Source organism: Mustela nivalis, assembly GCF_964662115.1.
Source record: "Mustela nivalis genome assembly, chromosome: 18".
Lineage (NCBI taxonomy): Eukaryota > Metazoa > Chordata > Mammalia > Carnivora > Mustelidae > Mustela > Mustela nivalis.
Window position 1 is genome coordinate 36,063,581 of NC_139037.1, and position 16,500 is coordinate 36,080,080.

The window sequence follows — 16,500 nt, forward strand, 5'->3', positions numbered from 1 at the left end:
GTCCCCTACTATTATTGTATTATTGTTGATGTGTTTCTTTGATTTTGTTATTAATTGGTTTATATAGTTGGCTGCTCCCACGTTGGGGGCATAGATATTTAAAATTGTTAAATCTTCTTGTTGGACAGACCCTTTGAGTATGATATAGTGTCCTTCCTCATCTCTTATTATAGTCTTTGGCTTAAAATCTAATTGATCTGATATAAGGATTGCCACTCCTGCTTTCTTCTGATGTCCATTAGCATGGTAAATTCTTTTCCACCCCCTCACTTTAAATCTGGAGGTGTCTTCGGGCTTAAAATGAGTTTCTTGGAGGCAACATATAGATGGGTTTTGTTTTTTTATCCATTCTGATACCCTGTGTCTTTTGACAGGGGCATTTAGCCCATTCACATTCAGGGTATATTGAGAGATATGAATTTAGAGCAAAAGAGGGACAAACAGCTATTGGACCACGAGGGGAGAATTTGAGAGATAAGTGACACCATAAGACGAAACAACATTAGAATAATTGGGATTCCAGAAGAAGAAGAAAGAGAGAGGGGAGCAGAAGGTATACTGGAGAGAATTATTGGGGAGAATTTCCCCAATATGGCAAAGGGAATGAGCATCAAAATTCAGGAGGTTGAGAGAACGCCCCTCAAAATCAATAAGAATAGGCCCACACCCCGTCACCTAATAGTAAAATTTACAAGTCTCAGTGACAAAGAGAAAATCCTGAAAGCAGCCTGGGAAAAGAAGTCTGTAACATACAATGGTAAAAATATTAGATTGCAGCTGACTTATCCACAGAGACCTGGCAGGCCAGAAAGAGCTTGCATGATATTTTCAGAGCACTAAACGAGAAAAACATGCAGCCAAGAATACTATATCCAGCTAGGCTATCATTGAAAATAGAAGGAGAGATTAAAAGCTTCCAGGACAAACAAAAACTGAAAGAATTTGCAAATACCAAACCAGCTCTACAGGAAATATTGAAAGGGGTCCTCTAAGCAAAAAGAGAGCCTACAAGTGGTAGATCAGAAAGGAACAGAGACCATATACAGTAACAGTCACCTTACAGGCAATACAATGGCACTAAATTCATACAGCTTTTTTTTTAAAGGTTTTATTTATTTATTTGACAGAGGGATCCCAAGTACGCAGAGAGGCAGGCAGAGAGAGAGGCTGAAGCAGGCTCCCTGCTGAGCAGAAAGCCCAATGCGGGGCTCAGTCCCAGGACCCTGAGATCACGACCAAAGCAAAAGGCACAGGCTCAACCCATTAAGCCACCCAGGTGCCCCAATCGCAGCTTTGTAGTATAGCTTGAAGTCAGGCATTTTGATGTCCCAGCTTTAGTTTTCTTTTTCAACATTTCTCTGGATATTCAGGATCTTTTCTGGTTCCATATAAATTTTAGGTTTATTCCAGATCTATGAAAAATGTTAATGGTATTTTGACAGAGATTGTATTCAAAGTGTAGATTGCTCTGAGCAACATAGACACTTTAACAATGTTTATTATTCCAATCCCTGAGCATGGAATGTTTTTCCATTTTTTTATGTCTTCCTCAATTTCTTTCATAAGTGTTCTATAGTTTTTCTGAATACACACCCTTTGCCTCTTTGGTTAGGTTTATTCCTAGATATCTCGTGGTTTTGGGTGCAATTGTAAATAAAATTTACTCCTTAATTTCTCTTTATGCTGCTCATTGTCAGTGTATAAAAATGCAACTAATTTCTGTGCATTGATTATATATCCTGTCACTTTGCTGAATTCATGTATGAGTTCTCGTAATTTTGGGGTAATGTCTTTTGGGTTTTCCACATAGATATTATGTCATCTGCAAAGAGTGAGAATTTGATTTTTTATTTGCAGATTTGGATGACTTTTTTTCTTTTTGTTGTCTGCTGAAGCTAAGACTTCTGGTACTATTTTGGACAACAGTGGTGAAGGTGGACATCCTACATTTTTCCTGACTGAGAGCTTTTCCCCACTGAGAATGATGTTCACTGTGGGCTCTTCAGAGATGGCTTTCATGGTATTGAGGTATGTTCCATTTATCCCTAAACTTTGAAGTTTTAACCAATAAAGGACGCTGTGCTTTGTCAAATGCTTTTCTGCATCTATTGAGAGGAGCATATGGTTCTTGCCTTTCTTTTACATATGTAGTGTATTACATTGATTGATTTTCAGATCTTTAACAACCATTGAAGCCTAGGAATACTCTCAACATTTCTTACAACAATCTTTTGTTTAAAATCTAATTTTTCTGATATGAGAATTGCTACCCTAACTTCCACTATTTGAAATTTTTCATTTAAAAAATTTCTTTACTTTGTTCCAGAATTCATTGTTTATGCATCACACCCAGTTCTCCATGCAATAAATGCCCTCCATAATACCCACCACCAGACTCACCCAACCTCCCGCCTCCCTCCCTCCAAAACCCTCAGTTGGTTCCTCAGAGTCCACAGTCTCTCATGGTTTGTCTCCTCCTCCAATTTCCCCCAACTCACTTCTCTTCTCCATCTCCCCATGTCTTCCATGTTGTTCCTTATGCTCCACAAATAAGCAAAACCATGGGATAATTGACTCTCTCTGCTTGACTTATTTCACTCAGCATGATCTCTTCCAGTCCTGTCCATGTTGATACAAGAGTTGGGTATTCATCCTTTCTGATGGAGGCATAATACTTCATAGTATATGGACCACATCTTCTTTATCCATTCGTCTGTTGAAGGGCATGTTGGTTCTTTCCACAGTTTGGCGACTGTGGCCATTACTGCTATGAACACTGGGGTACAGATGGCCCTTCTTTTCACTACATCTATATCTGTATCCTTGGGGCAAATACCCAGTAGTGCAATTGCAGGGTCATAGGGAAGCTCTATTTTTAATTTCTTAAGGAATCTCCACACTGTTTTCCAAAGTGGCTGCACCAGCTTGCATTCCCAGCAACAGTGTACATCTTCTCCAATACATGTTGTTTCCTGTCTTGTTAACTTTGGCCATTCTAACTGGTGGTTTTGATTTGAATCTCCCTGATGGCTAGTGATGATGAACACTTTTTCATGTGTCTGTTAGCCATTTGTATGTCTTCTTTAGAGAAATGTCTGTTCATTTCTTCTGCTCATTTTTTTGACGTGATTCTCTGTTTTTTGTGTGTTATCTTTGGGGAGTTCTTTATAGATCTTAGCTATCAGCCCTTTGTCTTTACTGACATTTGGGAATATCCTCTTCCATTCCGTGGGTGGCCCCTTTGTTTTGTTGACTGTCTCCTTTGCTGTACAGAAGTTTTTGATCTTGATGAAGTCCCAAAAGTTCATTTTTGCTTTTGTTTCCTTTGCCTTTGGAAACATATTTTGAAAGAAGTTGCTGTGGCCAATGTCGAAGAGGATATTGCCTATGTTATTCTGAGATTCCTGCCTCATGATGAGGTCTTTTATGCATTTCAAGTTTATCTTTGTGTGTAGTGTAAGAGAATAGTTGAGTTTCATACTTCCACACATAGCTGTCCAATTTTCCCAGCACCATTTATTGAAGAGACTTTTTTCCACTATATATTTTTTCCTGCTTTGTCAAAGATTAGTTGACCATAAAGTTGAGGGTCCATATCTGGGCTCTTTACTCTTTTCCACTGGTCTGTATGTCTGTTTTTATGCCAGTACCATGCTGTCTTGATCACAGCTTTGTAGTAAAGCTTGAAATCAGACAACGTGATGCCCTCAATTTTGTTTTTCTTTTTCAACCTTTCCTTAGCAATTTGGTGTCTCTTCTGATTCTATAGAAATTTTAGTATTGTTCGCTCTAGCTCTTTGAAAAATGCTGGAGGAATTTTGATCGGAATGGTATTGAAAGTATAGATTGCTGTAGGCAGTATAGACATTTTAACAATGTTTATCTTTCTGATCCATGAGCATGGAATTATCTTCCATCTCTTTTTGTCTAATTAAATTTCTTTCATGAGTGTTCTGTAGTTCCTCCAGTACAGATCCTTTACCTATTTGGTTACGTTTATTCCCAGGCATCTTATAGTTCTTGGGGCCTAACTATCTTTCTTAAGTTTTTAACACATTATTTTATTTTATTTTATTTTTCTGTGTTTCAAGATTCATTGTTAATGCACCACACCCAATGCTCCATGCAATACATGCCCTCCTTAATACTTCTTTATTTATTAAAAATTTTTTTTGTTGTTATCTAAAAATCTTTTTTTTAATTTTTTTAAATTTTCAGTATAACAGTATTCATTATTTTTGCATCACACCCAGTGCTCCATGCAGTCTGTGCCCTCTAAAATACCCACCACCTGGTACCCAGACCTCCCACCCCCCGCCCCTTCAAAACCCTCAGATTGTTTTTCAGAGTCCATAGTCTCTCATGGTTCACCTCCTCTTCCAATTTCCCCCAACTCCCTTCTCCTCTCTATCTCCCCATGTCCTCCATGCTATTTGTTATGCTCCACAAATAAGTGAAACCATATGATAATTGACTCTCTCTGCTTGACTTATTTCACTCAGCATAATCTCTTCCAGTCCCGTCAATGTTGCTACAAAAATTGGGTATTCGTCCTTTCTGATGGAGGCATAATACTCCACGGTGTATATGGACCACATCTTCCTTATCCTTTCGTCTGTTGAAGGGCATCTTGGTTCTTTCCACAGTTTGGCGACCGTGGCCATTGCTGCTACAAACATTGGGGTACAGATGGCCCTTCTTTTCACTACATCTATATCTTTGGGGTAAATACCCAGGAGTGCAATGGCAGGGTCACAGGGAAGTTCTATTATTAATTTATTGAGGAATCTCCACACTGTTCTCCAAAGAGGATGCACCAACTTGCATTCCCACCAACATTGGAAGAGGGTTCCCCTTTCTCCACATCCCTCCAACACATGCTGTTTCCTGTCTTGCTAATTTTGGCCATTCTAACTGGTGGAAGGTGATATCTCAATGTAGTTTTAATTTGAATCTCCCTGATGGCTAGTGATGATGAACATTTTTTCATGTGTCTGATAGCCATTTGTATGTCTTCACTGGAGAAGTGTCTGTCCATATCTTCTGCCCATTTTTTGATATGATTGTCTGTTTTGTGTGTGTTGAGTTTGAGGAGTTCATTATAGATCCTGGATATCAACCTTTTGTCTGTACTGTCATTTGCAAATATCTTCTCCCATTCCGTGGGTTGCTTCTTTGTTTTCTTGACTGTTTCCTTTGCTGTGCAGAAGCTTTTGATTTTGATGAAATCCCAAAAGTTCATCTTCGCTTTTGTTTCCTTTGCCTTTGGAGACATATCTTGAAAGAAGTTGCTGTGGCTGATATCGAAGAGATTACTGCCTATTTTTTAAATTTATTTTTAGTGTTACAAATTCATTGTGTGTGCACCACACCCAGGCCTAACTTTCTTTTGATGTCCATTGGCAAGGTAAATGGTTCTGCAGCCCCTCATTTTCTATCTGGAGCAGTCTTAAGGTCTAAAATAAGTCTCTTGTGGACAACATATGGAAGGGGCTTGCTTTTTTATCCAATCTGAAACACCGTGTCTTTTGATGGGAACATTCAACCTGTTCACATTCAGAGTAACTATTGAAAGATATGGATTTAGTTTTATTGCATTGCCTATAAAGTCCCAGTTTCTGTAGATTTTCTTTCTTTCTTTCTGGTTTATGTTACTATTGGGGTATTTCTTGGCTTACAGAATCCCTCTTAATATTTCTTCCAGTGCTGACTCACATATTCTTTCAGTTTCTGCCTGTCCTGAAAGCTCTTTATCTCTCCATCCATTCTGGATACATTCTGCCTTACAAGATAGAGTATTTTTGGCTGCATGTTCCTCTCATTTAGTACCATGAATATGTCTTGCCAGCTCTTTCTGGCCTGCCAGGTTTCTGTGGATAGTTTTGATGTTATTCTGATGTTCTTCCTTACATATGTAAAGAACCTTCCCTCCCTAGCTATTCTCATGGTAGTTTCTCAGCTGTAAGATTTATAAGCTTCATTATTATATGTTGGGGTATTGAACTTTTGGAATATTTCACATCATCATTAATCTATCCAAATCTTTTTTCATGGGCTGCTAGCTTCCTATCTCTGTTTTCCTCAACTTCCTTCCTTTCCATCTGCTTATTTTCTAGACTACTTATTCTCTCTTCTGCCTCATTGTCCCAGCTGTTAGAGAATCCACTTTAGACTGCATCTCATTCATAGCATTTTTAAGTTTGGTCTCATTAGAGCTCATTTCTGCCCTTAGATATTTTATAGTGTCACTTATGCTTTCTTCCAGCCTAGCTATTAACTTTATGATTGCTATCCTGAATTCTATGTCTGATATCTTTTTTAATATTCATATCAATTTTCTCTGTGGCAGAGAATACTGCCTCTGATTTTGTTTTTGTGTGTGGTCTTTCTTTCTTTCTTTCTTTTTGGTTGCTGTTGTTTTTGTTTTGTTTTGTTTTGTTTTTTTGAGTTCCTCCTTCTAGTCATTCTGTCCAGAGAATGATGGGTGGCCAAATGAACAGAATCCAAAATATCAACCACGACCCAAACAAGATGTAACCTAGAAAAATCCACAGTGGTCGGAAGCCATCACTGAAAACAAAGCCAAAATGAGACACAAATATAAAATTTATAAAATTTAAAAATTTTTAAAAGTTCAGAGGCGGTCCAGTTAGCAGAGGAGTAGGGGACCCTATTTCCACCAGTCCCCTGAATTGAGTTGTATAACTACTGGACCACTGAACACCCATAAAACCAGCCTGAGATGTAAGAAGATATATCATGATATATACCAACAAAATATCTACAGTGGTGGGTTTTTAAGTATGAAGTGGGGAATGGTAATTCTGCAAGCAGATATTGGGAGTTAAAAGGGGGAGGAAGCCTCCAGGATCCTGTGTGCCACCAGAATTCAAAAGCCTCCTGCACTGGGACCAGGCACAGATTATCAAACTGGTTGCAGTGGGAAAAGGACTTTAGGGCAGCCCTCCAGACTGAACCCTGTAGCTGCAGGTGTGTATGTGCAAACTGGAGGCAACTGGTGGTTTTAGGAACAGAAAGGGCAGACACATGCCTGACCTGGAAATGAGGGTTGGGAGTGCTGCTGTTGGGGCACAGAACCCAAGATTCTGTAGTTTTTAGCAGTACAGACAAAAATGGAGTCAGTGTGGCCTGGTAGGTTTTCTGGAGAATAGAGAGTGATCTCTCTGTTCTGAGATAGAAGTTTGGATATGGATATGTCTTCTCTGACTCTCAGAAGAGATGCAGAAAGATGCCAGGGAAAACTGCTGGAGAACAAAAGCTCCCTAAAACCAGTTTTTACTGAGACCACCCCCCCCCCACAGGGGGGCAAGGCAATTCTGCTCAAACGTGTTTGCCTGAGTAACAGCATAGATGAATCCTCCCCCAGAAGACAGGCTGAAAGAAAAGAGGCCGACAACCCTAAGGTTCCTATAAAACAGGTGCATCTTTCTTGGGTTGTGATCAACAGTTTGGATTCTGTACATTCCCTCTTCCACTCCTCAACAGAATGTCTAGGAAAAGGGACACCCAACAGAAGAAAAATTCAGAGACTGTGAGCTTTGTCACAGATCTAATGGGTATAGATATAAGGAAGATATCAGATATAGAATTCAGGGAAAGTGCTATGCAGACAATAGCTAGGACAGAGAAAACCATTAATGGCAACATAGATTCTTTAAGGGTGAACTGAAAGTTTATCTGGTAGAACTTAAAAATGATATCAATGAGATCCAATCTAAACTAGATACTCTAACAGCTAGGGTAAATGAGGCAGAAGAATGAATTAGTGATCTAGAAGACAAACTGATAGAAAAAAAGGATCAGGAGGAGGCTGTAACAGAATAGAATCCATGAAAGCAGAATTAGAGAAATAAATGATGCCATGAAATGTTCCAATGTCAGAATTATTGGGATCCCTGAAGGGGTGGAGAGAGAAAGAGGACAAGGAGATATATTTGTGCAAATCCTTGCTGAAAACTTCCCTAATCTGGGGAATGAAACAAGCATTCATGTTCTAGAGGAACACCTCACAAGATCAAGGAGACCAGACAAATATTCTGGCATGTAGTAGTAAAACCTGCTAATGTTAAACTCAGGAAAATCATCTTAAGAGCAGTTGGGAGAAGAGATTACTTATGTACAGAGAGAAGACATCAGAATAATGTCAGACCTGTTCACAGAAACCTGGCAAGCCAGAAAGGGCTGGCAATACATATTCAGGATACTAAATGACAAGAACATGCAACCAAGAATACTTTACCTGGAAAGGCTGACATTCAGAATAGATGGAGAGATAAAGAGCTTCCAAGACTGGCTAAAGACTGAAAGAATAGGTGACCACTAAACTGGCCCTGCAAGAAATATTAAAGGAGGGTTCTATAAAAGGAACAAAACCCCAAGAGTGATATGGAACAGAAATTTACAGAGGCAATATATAGAAACAAGGACCTCACAAGCAATATGATGACAATAAAATCATATCTTTCAATGATCATTCACAATGTGAATGGTCTAAATGCGTCCATAAAAATGGCACAGGGTTGAAGTTTGGATAGAAAGACAGGACCCATTATATGCTGTTTATAAGAGACTCTTTTTGAACCTAAAGTTAAAACCAGACTGGAAGTGAAGGGATGAAGAACCATCATTCATGCCAACAGACCACAAAAGAAAGCTGAGGTAGCAATTCTCATTTCAAAAAAATCAGATTTTAAGGTGAAAACTGTAGTCAGAGATACAGAAGGACACGATATCATTTTTAAAGGGCCTATCAAAAAGAAGATCTAACAATTGTAAATATCTATGCCCCCAATACAGGAGCAGCCAACTACATAAGCCAAGTTTTAACCAAAATAAAGAGACATATTGATGATAATACATGAATTGTAGGAGATCTTTAACACGCCACTGTCAGCAATACACAGATCATCTAAGCAAAAAATCAATAAAGAAATAAGACCTGTAGATGACACACTGGAACAAATCAACTTCATGGATATATATAGAACATTCCACTCTAAAACAACAGAATACTCATTCTTCTTGAGTGCACATGGTACTTCCTCCAGAATAGACCACATGCTGGGTCACAAATCAGGACTCAATCTATACCAAAAGATTCTGATTATTGTCTGCATATTTTCAGACCACAATGCTTTGAAGCTAGAACTCAATCACAATAGAAAGTTTGGAAGGAATTCAAACACCTGGAAGCTAAAGACCATTCTGGTCAAGAAAGGGTCAACCAGGAAATCAAAGAAGAACTTAAAAAAATCATGGAAACCAGCAAGACTAAAGACACATCAGTCCAAAACCTATGGGATATGGCAATGGTGATCCTAAGGGCGAAATACATAGCCATGCAAGAGTCACTCAGGGAAAAAAAACAAAAAAACAAAACAAAACAACAAACAGACAGAAAGAAAAGAAAAGAAAAATCCTGAATACAGAAACTCTCTTTACACCTTAAAGAACTGGATAACCAACAATAAATTAAGCCTAACCCATGCACAAGAAGAAAAATGATTAAGATTAGAATAGAAATCAATGAATTAGAAACTAAAGAGATAGTAGAATACATCAACGAATCTACAAACTGCTTCTCTGCAAGAATTAATAAGATTGATAAAACACTGGCCAGTCTAATCCAAAAGAAAGGAGAGAGGACCCATATTCATAAAATTATGAATTAAAGGGGAGAGATCACGAGTAACACCAAGGAAATAGAAATAATCATCAGAAATTATTACCAACAGCTATATACCAATAAGTTTAGCAACCTAGAAGAAATGGATACATTCATGGAAACCTTTAAACTTCCAAGACTGAAACAGGAAGAAATTGACAACCTGAAAAGACCAATAAGTATTAACAAGATTGAAGCAGTGATTAATAAACAATAGAGAAGCAACAGAAAGAGAAATTAAGAAACCAATATCATTATAATTGCACTAAAAATAATAAAATACCTAGGAATAAGCAGATCCAAACAGATGAAAGATTTGTACTCTGAAAACTATAAAACACTGTTGAAAGAAATTGAAGACCCCACCAAGAAATCAAAAGATATTCCATGCTCATGGATAGGAAGAATATTGATAAAATGCTTATACTACTCAAAGCCATCTACAGATTTAATGTAATACTGATCAGAAATACCATCAAGATTTCCATAGAAATAGAAAAAATAATCCTAAATTTTGTATGGAAACACAAAAATACCAAAATAGCCAAAGCAGCCTTGGAAATGAAAAATAATGCTGGAAGTATCACAATTCCAGATTTCAAGTTATACTACAAGGCTGTAATAAGCAAAATGGTATAGTACTGGCACAAAAATGTACACACAGATCAATAGAACAGTATATAAAACAGAAATAAACCCATAATTATATAGTCAATTAATCTTTTATTAGGTAGGAAACAATGGGGAAAAGATAATTACTACAGCCATTGGTGGTGTGAAATCTGGATAGCTACACGCAAGAAATATTAATGAGGACCTCTTTTTTACATTATACATGAAAAGAAACAAAATGAATTAAAGACCTAAAAGTGAGAACTGAAACCATAAAATTCCTAGAAGAGAGCACTTGTGGTAATTTTTCTGACATTGGCTGTAGTAACATTTTTCAAGATATTTAGTTTGGCAAGGCAAGGTAAATAAAAGCAAATATAAGCTATTGGGACTACGTGGAAAGAAAAAGCTTTGCACAAAGAAACAATCAATAAATTAAAAGGAAGAAGATATTTGAAAATGACATATCCAAAAGGTTAGTATGCAAAACATATGAAGAAAAGATACAATTCAATACCCAGACCCCAAATAATCCAATAAAAAATGGGCAGAAGACACGAACAAGCATTTCGCCAAAGAAGACATACAGATGGCCAACAGACATGTGAAAAGATGCTCAACATCACTGATCATTAGGGAACTGCAAATCAAAGGTTACGATGAAATACCACTCCATACATGTAAGAATGGCTAGAATAAAGATCTCAAGAAATACTGGCAAGGATGTGGAGAAAGGGGAACCCTCTTTTTTTTTTTTAAAGATTTTATTTACTTACTTGACAGACAGAGATCACAAGTAGGCAGAGAGGCAAGCAGAGAGAGAGAGAGAGAGGAGGAGGAAGCAGGTTCCCCATGGAACAGAGAGCCCAATGCAGGGCTCGATCCCAGGACCCTGGGATTATGACCTGAGCTGAAGCCAGAGTCTTAACCCACTGAGCCACCCAGATGCCCCAAGAGGAACCCTCTTGCACTGGTTCCACCACTGTGGAACACAGTATGGAGTTTCCTTAAAAAAAAAAAAATTAAAGCATAGAACTACCCTATGATTTCATAATTCACTAGTTATGTACTCAAAGAGTGCAAAAAAGTAATTCAAAAGCATAGATGCACACCTATATTTATTGCAGCATTTGAATAGCCAAATTATGGAGACAACTAAGTATCCCCTGATAGAGAAATGGATAAAGAAATGTGACATATACAAATAATAGAATATTACTCAGCCATAAAAAGAATGAAATCATGCCATTTGCAACAAGACGGATGGAGTTAGAAAGTATAATGCAGTTTAAAATAAGTAAGATAAAGATAAAACCATATGATTTCACTAATATGTGGAATTTAAGAAACAAAGAAAAATGAACAAAACAAATGAACAAAAAAAAGGGAGAGAGAAAATTAAGAAATACACTCAACTATACAGAACAAAATGATGGTTATAAGAGATGTGGTGAATAGGGAGAATGTGAAATAGTTGATGAGTAGTAAAGAGTACACTTAAAAAATACTTTTTTATTAATTATTTTTATTAACATGTAATTCATTATTTGCCCCAGGAGTACAGGTCTGTGAATTGTCAGGCTTTCACACTTCACAGCACTCACCATACCTACCCCAATGTCCATAACCCAATCACCCTCTCTCTTCATGCCCCTATCCCTCCAGCAACCATCAGTTTGTTTTGTGAGATTAAGAGTCTCTTATGGTTTGTCTCCCTCCCATTCCCATCTTGTTTCATTTTTTTTCCTTCCCTACCCCCCAAACACCCACTCTGCTTCTCAAATTCCTCATATCAGAGAGATCATATGATAATTGTATTTCTCTGATTGACTTATTTTGCTCAGCATAATACCCTCTAGTTCTATCCACGTTGTTGCAAATGGCAAGACTTCATTTCTTTTGATGGCTGCATAGTATTCCATTGCATATATATATTCTTCTTTATCCATTCATCTGTTTGTGGACATCTAGGTTCTTTCCATAGTTTGGCTATTGTGGACATTGCTGCTATAAACCTTCAGGTGCACATGCCTCTTCAGATCTCTACATTTATATCTTTAGGGTAAATACCCAGTAGTGCAATTGCTGGGTCATAGGGTAGCTCTACTGTAAACTTTTTGAGGAACCTCCATGCTATTTTCCAGAGTGGCTGCTCCAGCTTACATTCCCACCAACAGTGAAGGACGGTCCCCCTTTCTCCACATCCTCACGGGCATCTGTCATTTCTTGACTCATTAATTTTAGCCGTTCTGACTGGTGTGAGGTGGTATCTCATTGTGGTTTTGATTTGTATTTCCCTGATACCGAGTGATGTGGAGCACTTTTTCATGTGTCTGTTGGCCATCTGGATGTCTTCTTTGTAGAAATGTCTGTTCATATCCTCTGCCCCTTTCTTGATTGGACTATTTGTTCTTTGGGTGTAGAGCTTAATAAGCTCTTTTTAGATTTTGGATACTAGCCCTTTATCTGATATGTTGTTTGCAAATATCTTCTCCCATTCTGTCCGTTGTCTTTTGGTTTTGTTCACTATTTCCTTAGCTGTGCAAAAGCTTTTGAACTTGATGAAGTTCCAATAATTCATTGTTGTCCTTGCTTCCCTTCTCTTTGGTGATGTTTCTAGGAAGAAGTTGCTGTGGCTGAGGTTGAAATGGTTGATGGATTCCTGTCTCACACTGAGGTATTTCATCCATTTTGAGTCTATTTTTGTGTGTGGTGTAAAAAAGTCATTCAGTTTCATTCTTCTGCATGTAGCTGTCCAATTTTCCCAACATCACTTGTTGAAGAGACTATATTTTTTCCATTGGACATTCTTTCCTGCTTTGCCAAAGATTAGTTGACCATAGAGTTGAGGGTCTATTTCTGGGCTCTCTATTCTGTTCCATTGATTTATATATGTCTGGTTTTGAGCCAGTATCATACTGTCTTGATGATGACAGCTTTGTAATAGAGCTTGAAGTCTGGAATTGTGATGCCACCAACTTTGGCTTTCTTTTTCAACATTCCTCTGGCTATTCAAGATCCTTTCTGGTTCTGTATAAATTTTAGGATTATTTGTTCCTTTTTCTTGACAAATTGGATGGAATTTTGTTAGGGATTGCATTAAATGTGTAGATTGCTTTAGGGAGCATAGACATTTTCATAATATTTGTTCTTCCAATCCATGAGCATGGAACATTTTTCCATTTCTTTGTGTCTTCCTCAATTTATTTCATGAGTACTTTATAGTTTTCTGAGTACAGATTCTTTGCCTCTTTGGTAAGGTTTATTCCTAGGTATCTTATAGTTTTGGGTGCAATTGTAAATGGTATTGACCCCTTAATTTCTCTTTCTTCTGTCTTGTTGTATAGAAATACAACTGATTTCTGTGCATTGATTTTATACCCTAACGCTTTACTGAATTCCTGTATAAGTTCAAGCAGATTTGGAGTGGAGTCTTTTGGGCTTTCCACTTAAAGTATTCTATCATCTGCAAAGAGTAAGAATTTGACTTCTTCTTTGCCATTTTGGATGCCTTTAATTTATTTTTGTTTTCTGATCACTGAGGCTAGGACTTCTAGTACTATGTTGAATAGCAGTGGTGATAATGGACGTTCCTGCCGTGTTCCTGACCTTAGCAGAAAAATTCTCAGTTTTTCTCCATTGAGAATGATATTCACTGTGGATTTTTCATAGATGGCTTTAATAAATTGAGGTATGTAGCTTCTATCCTTACACTTGGAAGAGCTTTGATCAAGAAAGGATGCTGTATTTTGTCAAACGTTTTTTCAACATCTATTGAGAATATCCTATGGGTCTTGTTCTTTCTTTTATTAATGTATTGTATCAAATTGATTGATTTGTGGATGTTGAACGAACCTTGCAGTCCTGGAATAAATTCCACTTGGTCGTGGTGAATAATCCTTTTAATGTACTGTTGGATCCTATTGGATAGTATTTTGGTGAGAATTTTCGCATATGTTTTCATCAAGGATATTGGTCTGTAATTCTCTTTTTTGATGGGGGTCTTTATCTGGTTTTGGGATCAAGGCAATGCTAACCTTATAAAATGAGTTTGGAAGTTTTCCTTCCATTTCTACTTTTTTGGTAAAATTTCAGGAGCATAGGAAATAATTCTTCTTTAAATGCTTGGTAGAATTTCCCTGGGAAAATATCTGGCCCTGGGCTCTTTTTTATTGGGATATTTTTTGGTAAGATTTTATTTATTTATTAGGCACACAGAGAGAAATCACAAGTAGGCAGAGAGACAGGCGGCGGGGGGGGGGCAGGCCCCCTGCTGAGCAGTGAGCCCAATGCCAGGCTCAATCCCAGGACCCTAAGATCATGACCTGAGTTGAAAGCAGACGCTTAACCAGCCACCCAGGCGCCCCATACTGGGAGATTTTTGATGACTGCTTCACTTTCCTTACTGGTTATGGATCTGTTTTCTATTTCTTCCTGGTTCAGTGTAGGTAATTTATAAGTCTCTAGGAATGCATCCATTTCTTCCAGATTATAAAATTTGCTGATGTATAGTTGCTCATAATATGTTCTTAAAATTGTTTGTATTTCTTTGGTGTTGGTTGTGATCTCTCCTCTTTTTCATGATTTTATTTATTTGTGTCCTTTCTCTTTTCTTTTTGATAAATCTGGCCAGGGGCTTATCGATCTTATTAATTTTTTTTAAAGAACCAGCTCCTAGTTTTATTGATTTCGTCTACCATTCTTTTGGTTTTTATTTTGTAGATTTCTGCAGTGGTCTTTATTATTTCTCTTCTTCTGCTGGGTTTGGGCTTCCTTTGCTGTTCTTTCTCCAAGTCCTTTTGGTTTAGGGTTAGGTTGTGTATTTGAGACCTTTCTCGTTTCTTGAGAAAATCTTGTATCGCTATATATTTTCCTCTCAGGACTGCCTTTGCTGTGTCCCACAGATTTTGAACAGTTCTGTTTTCATTATCATTTGCTTCCATGAATGTTTTCAATTCTTTTTTAATTTCCTGGTTGACCCATTCATTCTGTAGTAGGTTGCTCTTTAGCCTCCATGTATTTGGGTTCTTTCCAACTTTCCTCTTGTGATTGAGTTCTAGCTTCAGAGCATTGTGGTCTGAAAATATCCAGGGAATGATCCCAATCTTTTGGTTGGTTGAGACCTGATGTGTGACCCAGGGTGTGATCTATTCTGGAGACTGTTCCATGTGCACTAGAGAAGAATGTGTATGCTGTGATGTCCATCTGGTCCATAGTGTCATTTAAAGCCTTTATTTCCTTGTTGATCTTTTGCTTGGATGATCTGTCCATTTCTGTGAGGGGGGTGTTAAAGTCCCCTACTATTATTGTATGATTGTTGATGTGTTTCTTTGATTTTGTTATTAATTGGTTTATATAGTTGGCTGCTCCCATGTTAGGGGCATAGGTATTTAAAATTGTTAGATCTTCTTGTTAGACAGACCCTTGGAGTATGATACAGTGTCCTTCCTCATATCATATTATAGTCTTTGGCTTAAAATCTAATTGATCTGATATAAGGATTGCCACCCCCACTTTCTTTTGATATCCATTATCATGGTAAACTGTCTTCCACCCCTAAATATGGAGGTGTCTTTGGGTCTAAAATAAGTTTTTTGTAGACAGCATTTTTTTTTTCAGTTTCACGTAGTTAAGTGGTGGATTGTTCTTTATTCCTTTTTTTAAAAAAAAAAAATTCTTTTAAGCATAACAAAATTCATTGTTTATGCACCACACCCAGTGCTCCATGCCATATGTGCCCTCCATAATACCCACCACCTGGTTCCCCCAACCTCCCACCCCCCACACCTTCAAAACACTCAGATTGTTTTTAAGAGTCCATAGTCTCTCATGGCTCATCTCCCCTTCTAATTTCCCTTAACTCCCTTCTCCTCACCATCTCCTTATGACCTCCATGTTATTTGTTATGCTCCCCAAATAAGTGAAACCATATGATAATTGACTCTCTCTGCTTGACTTATTTCTCTCAGCACAATCTCTGCCAGTCCCGTCCATATTGATACAAAAGTTGGGTATTCATCCTTTCTGATAGAGGCATAACACTCCATAGTATATATTGACCACCTCTTCTTTATCCATTCGTCCATTGAAGGACATCTTGGTTCTTTCCACAGTTTGGTGACCATGGCCATTGCTGCTATAAACATTGCAGTACAGATGCCCTTCTTTTCACTACATCTGTATCTTTGGGATAAATACCCAGT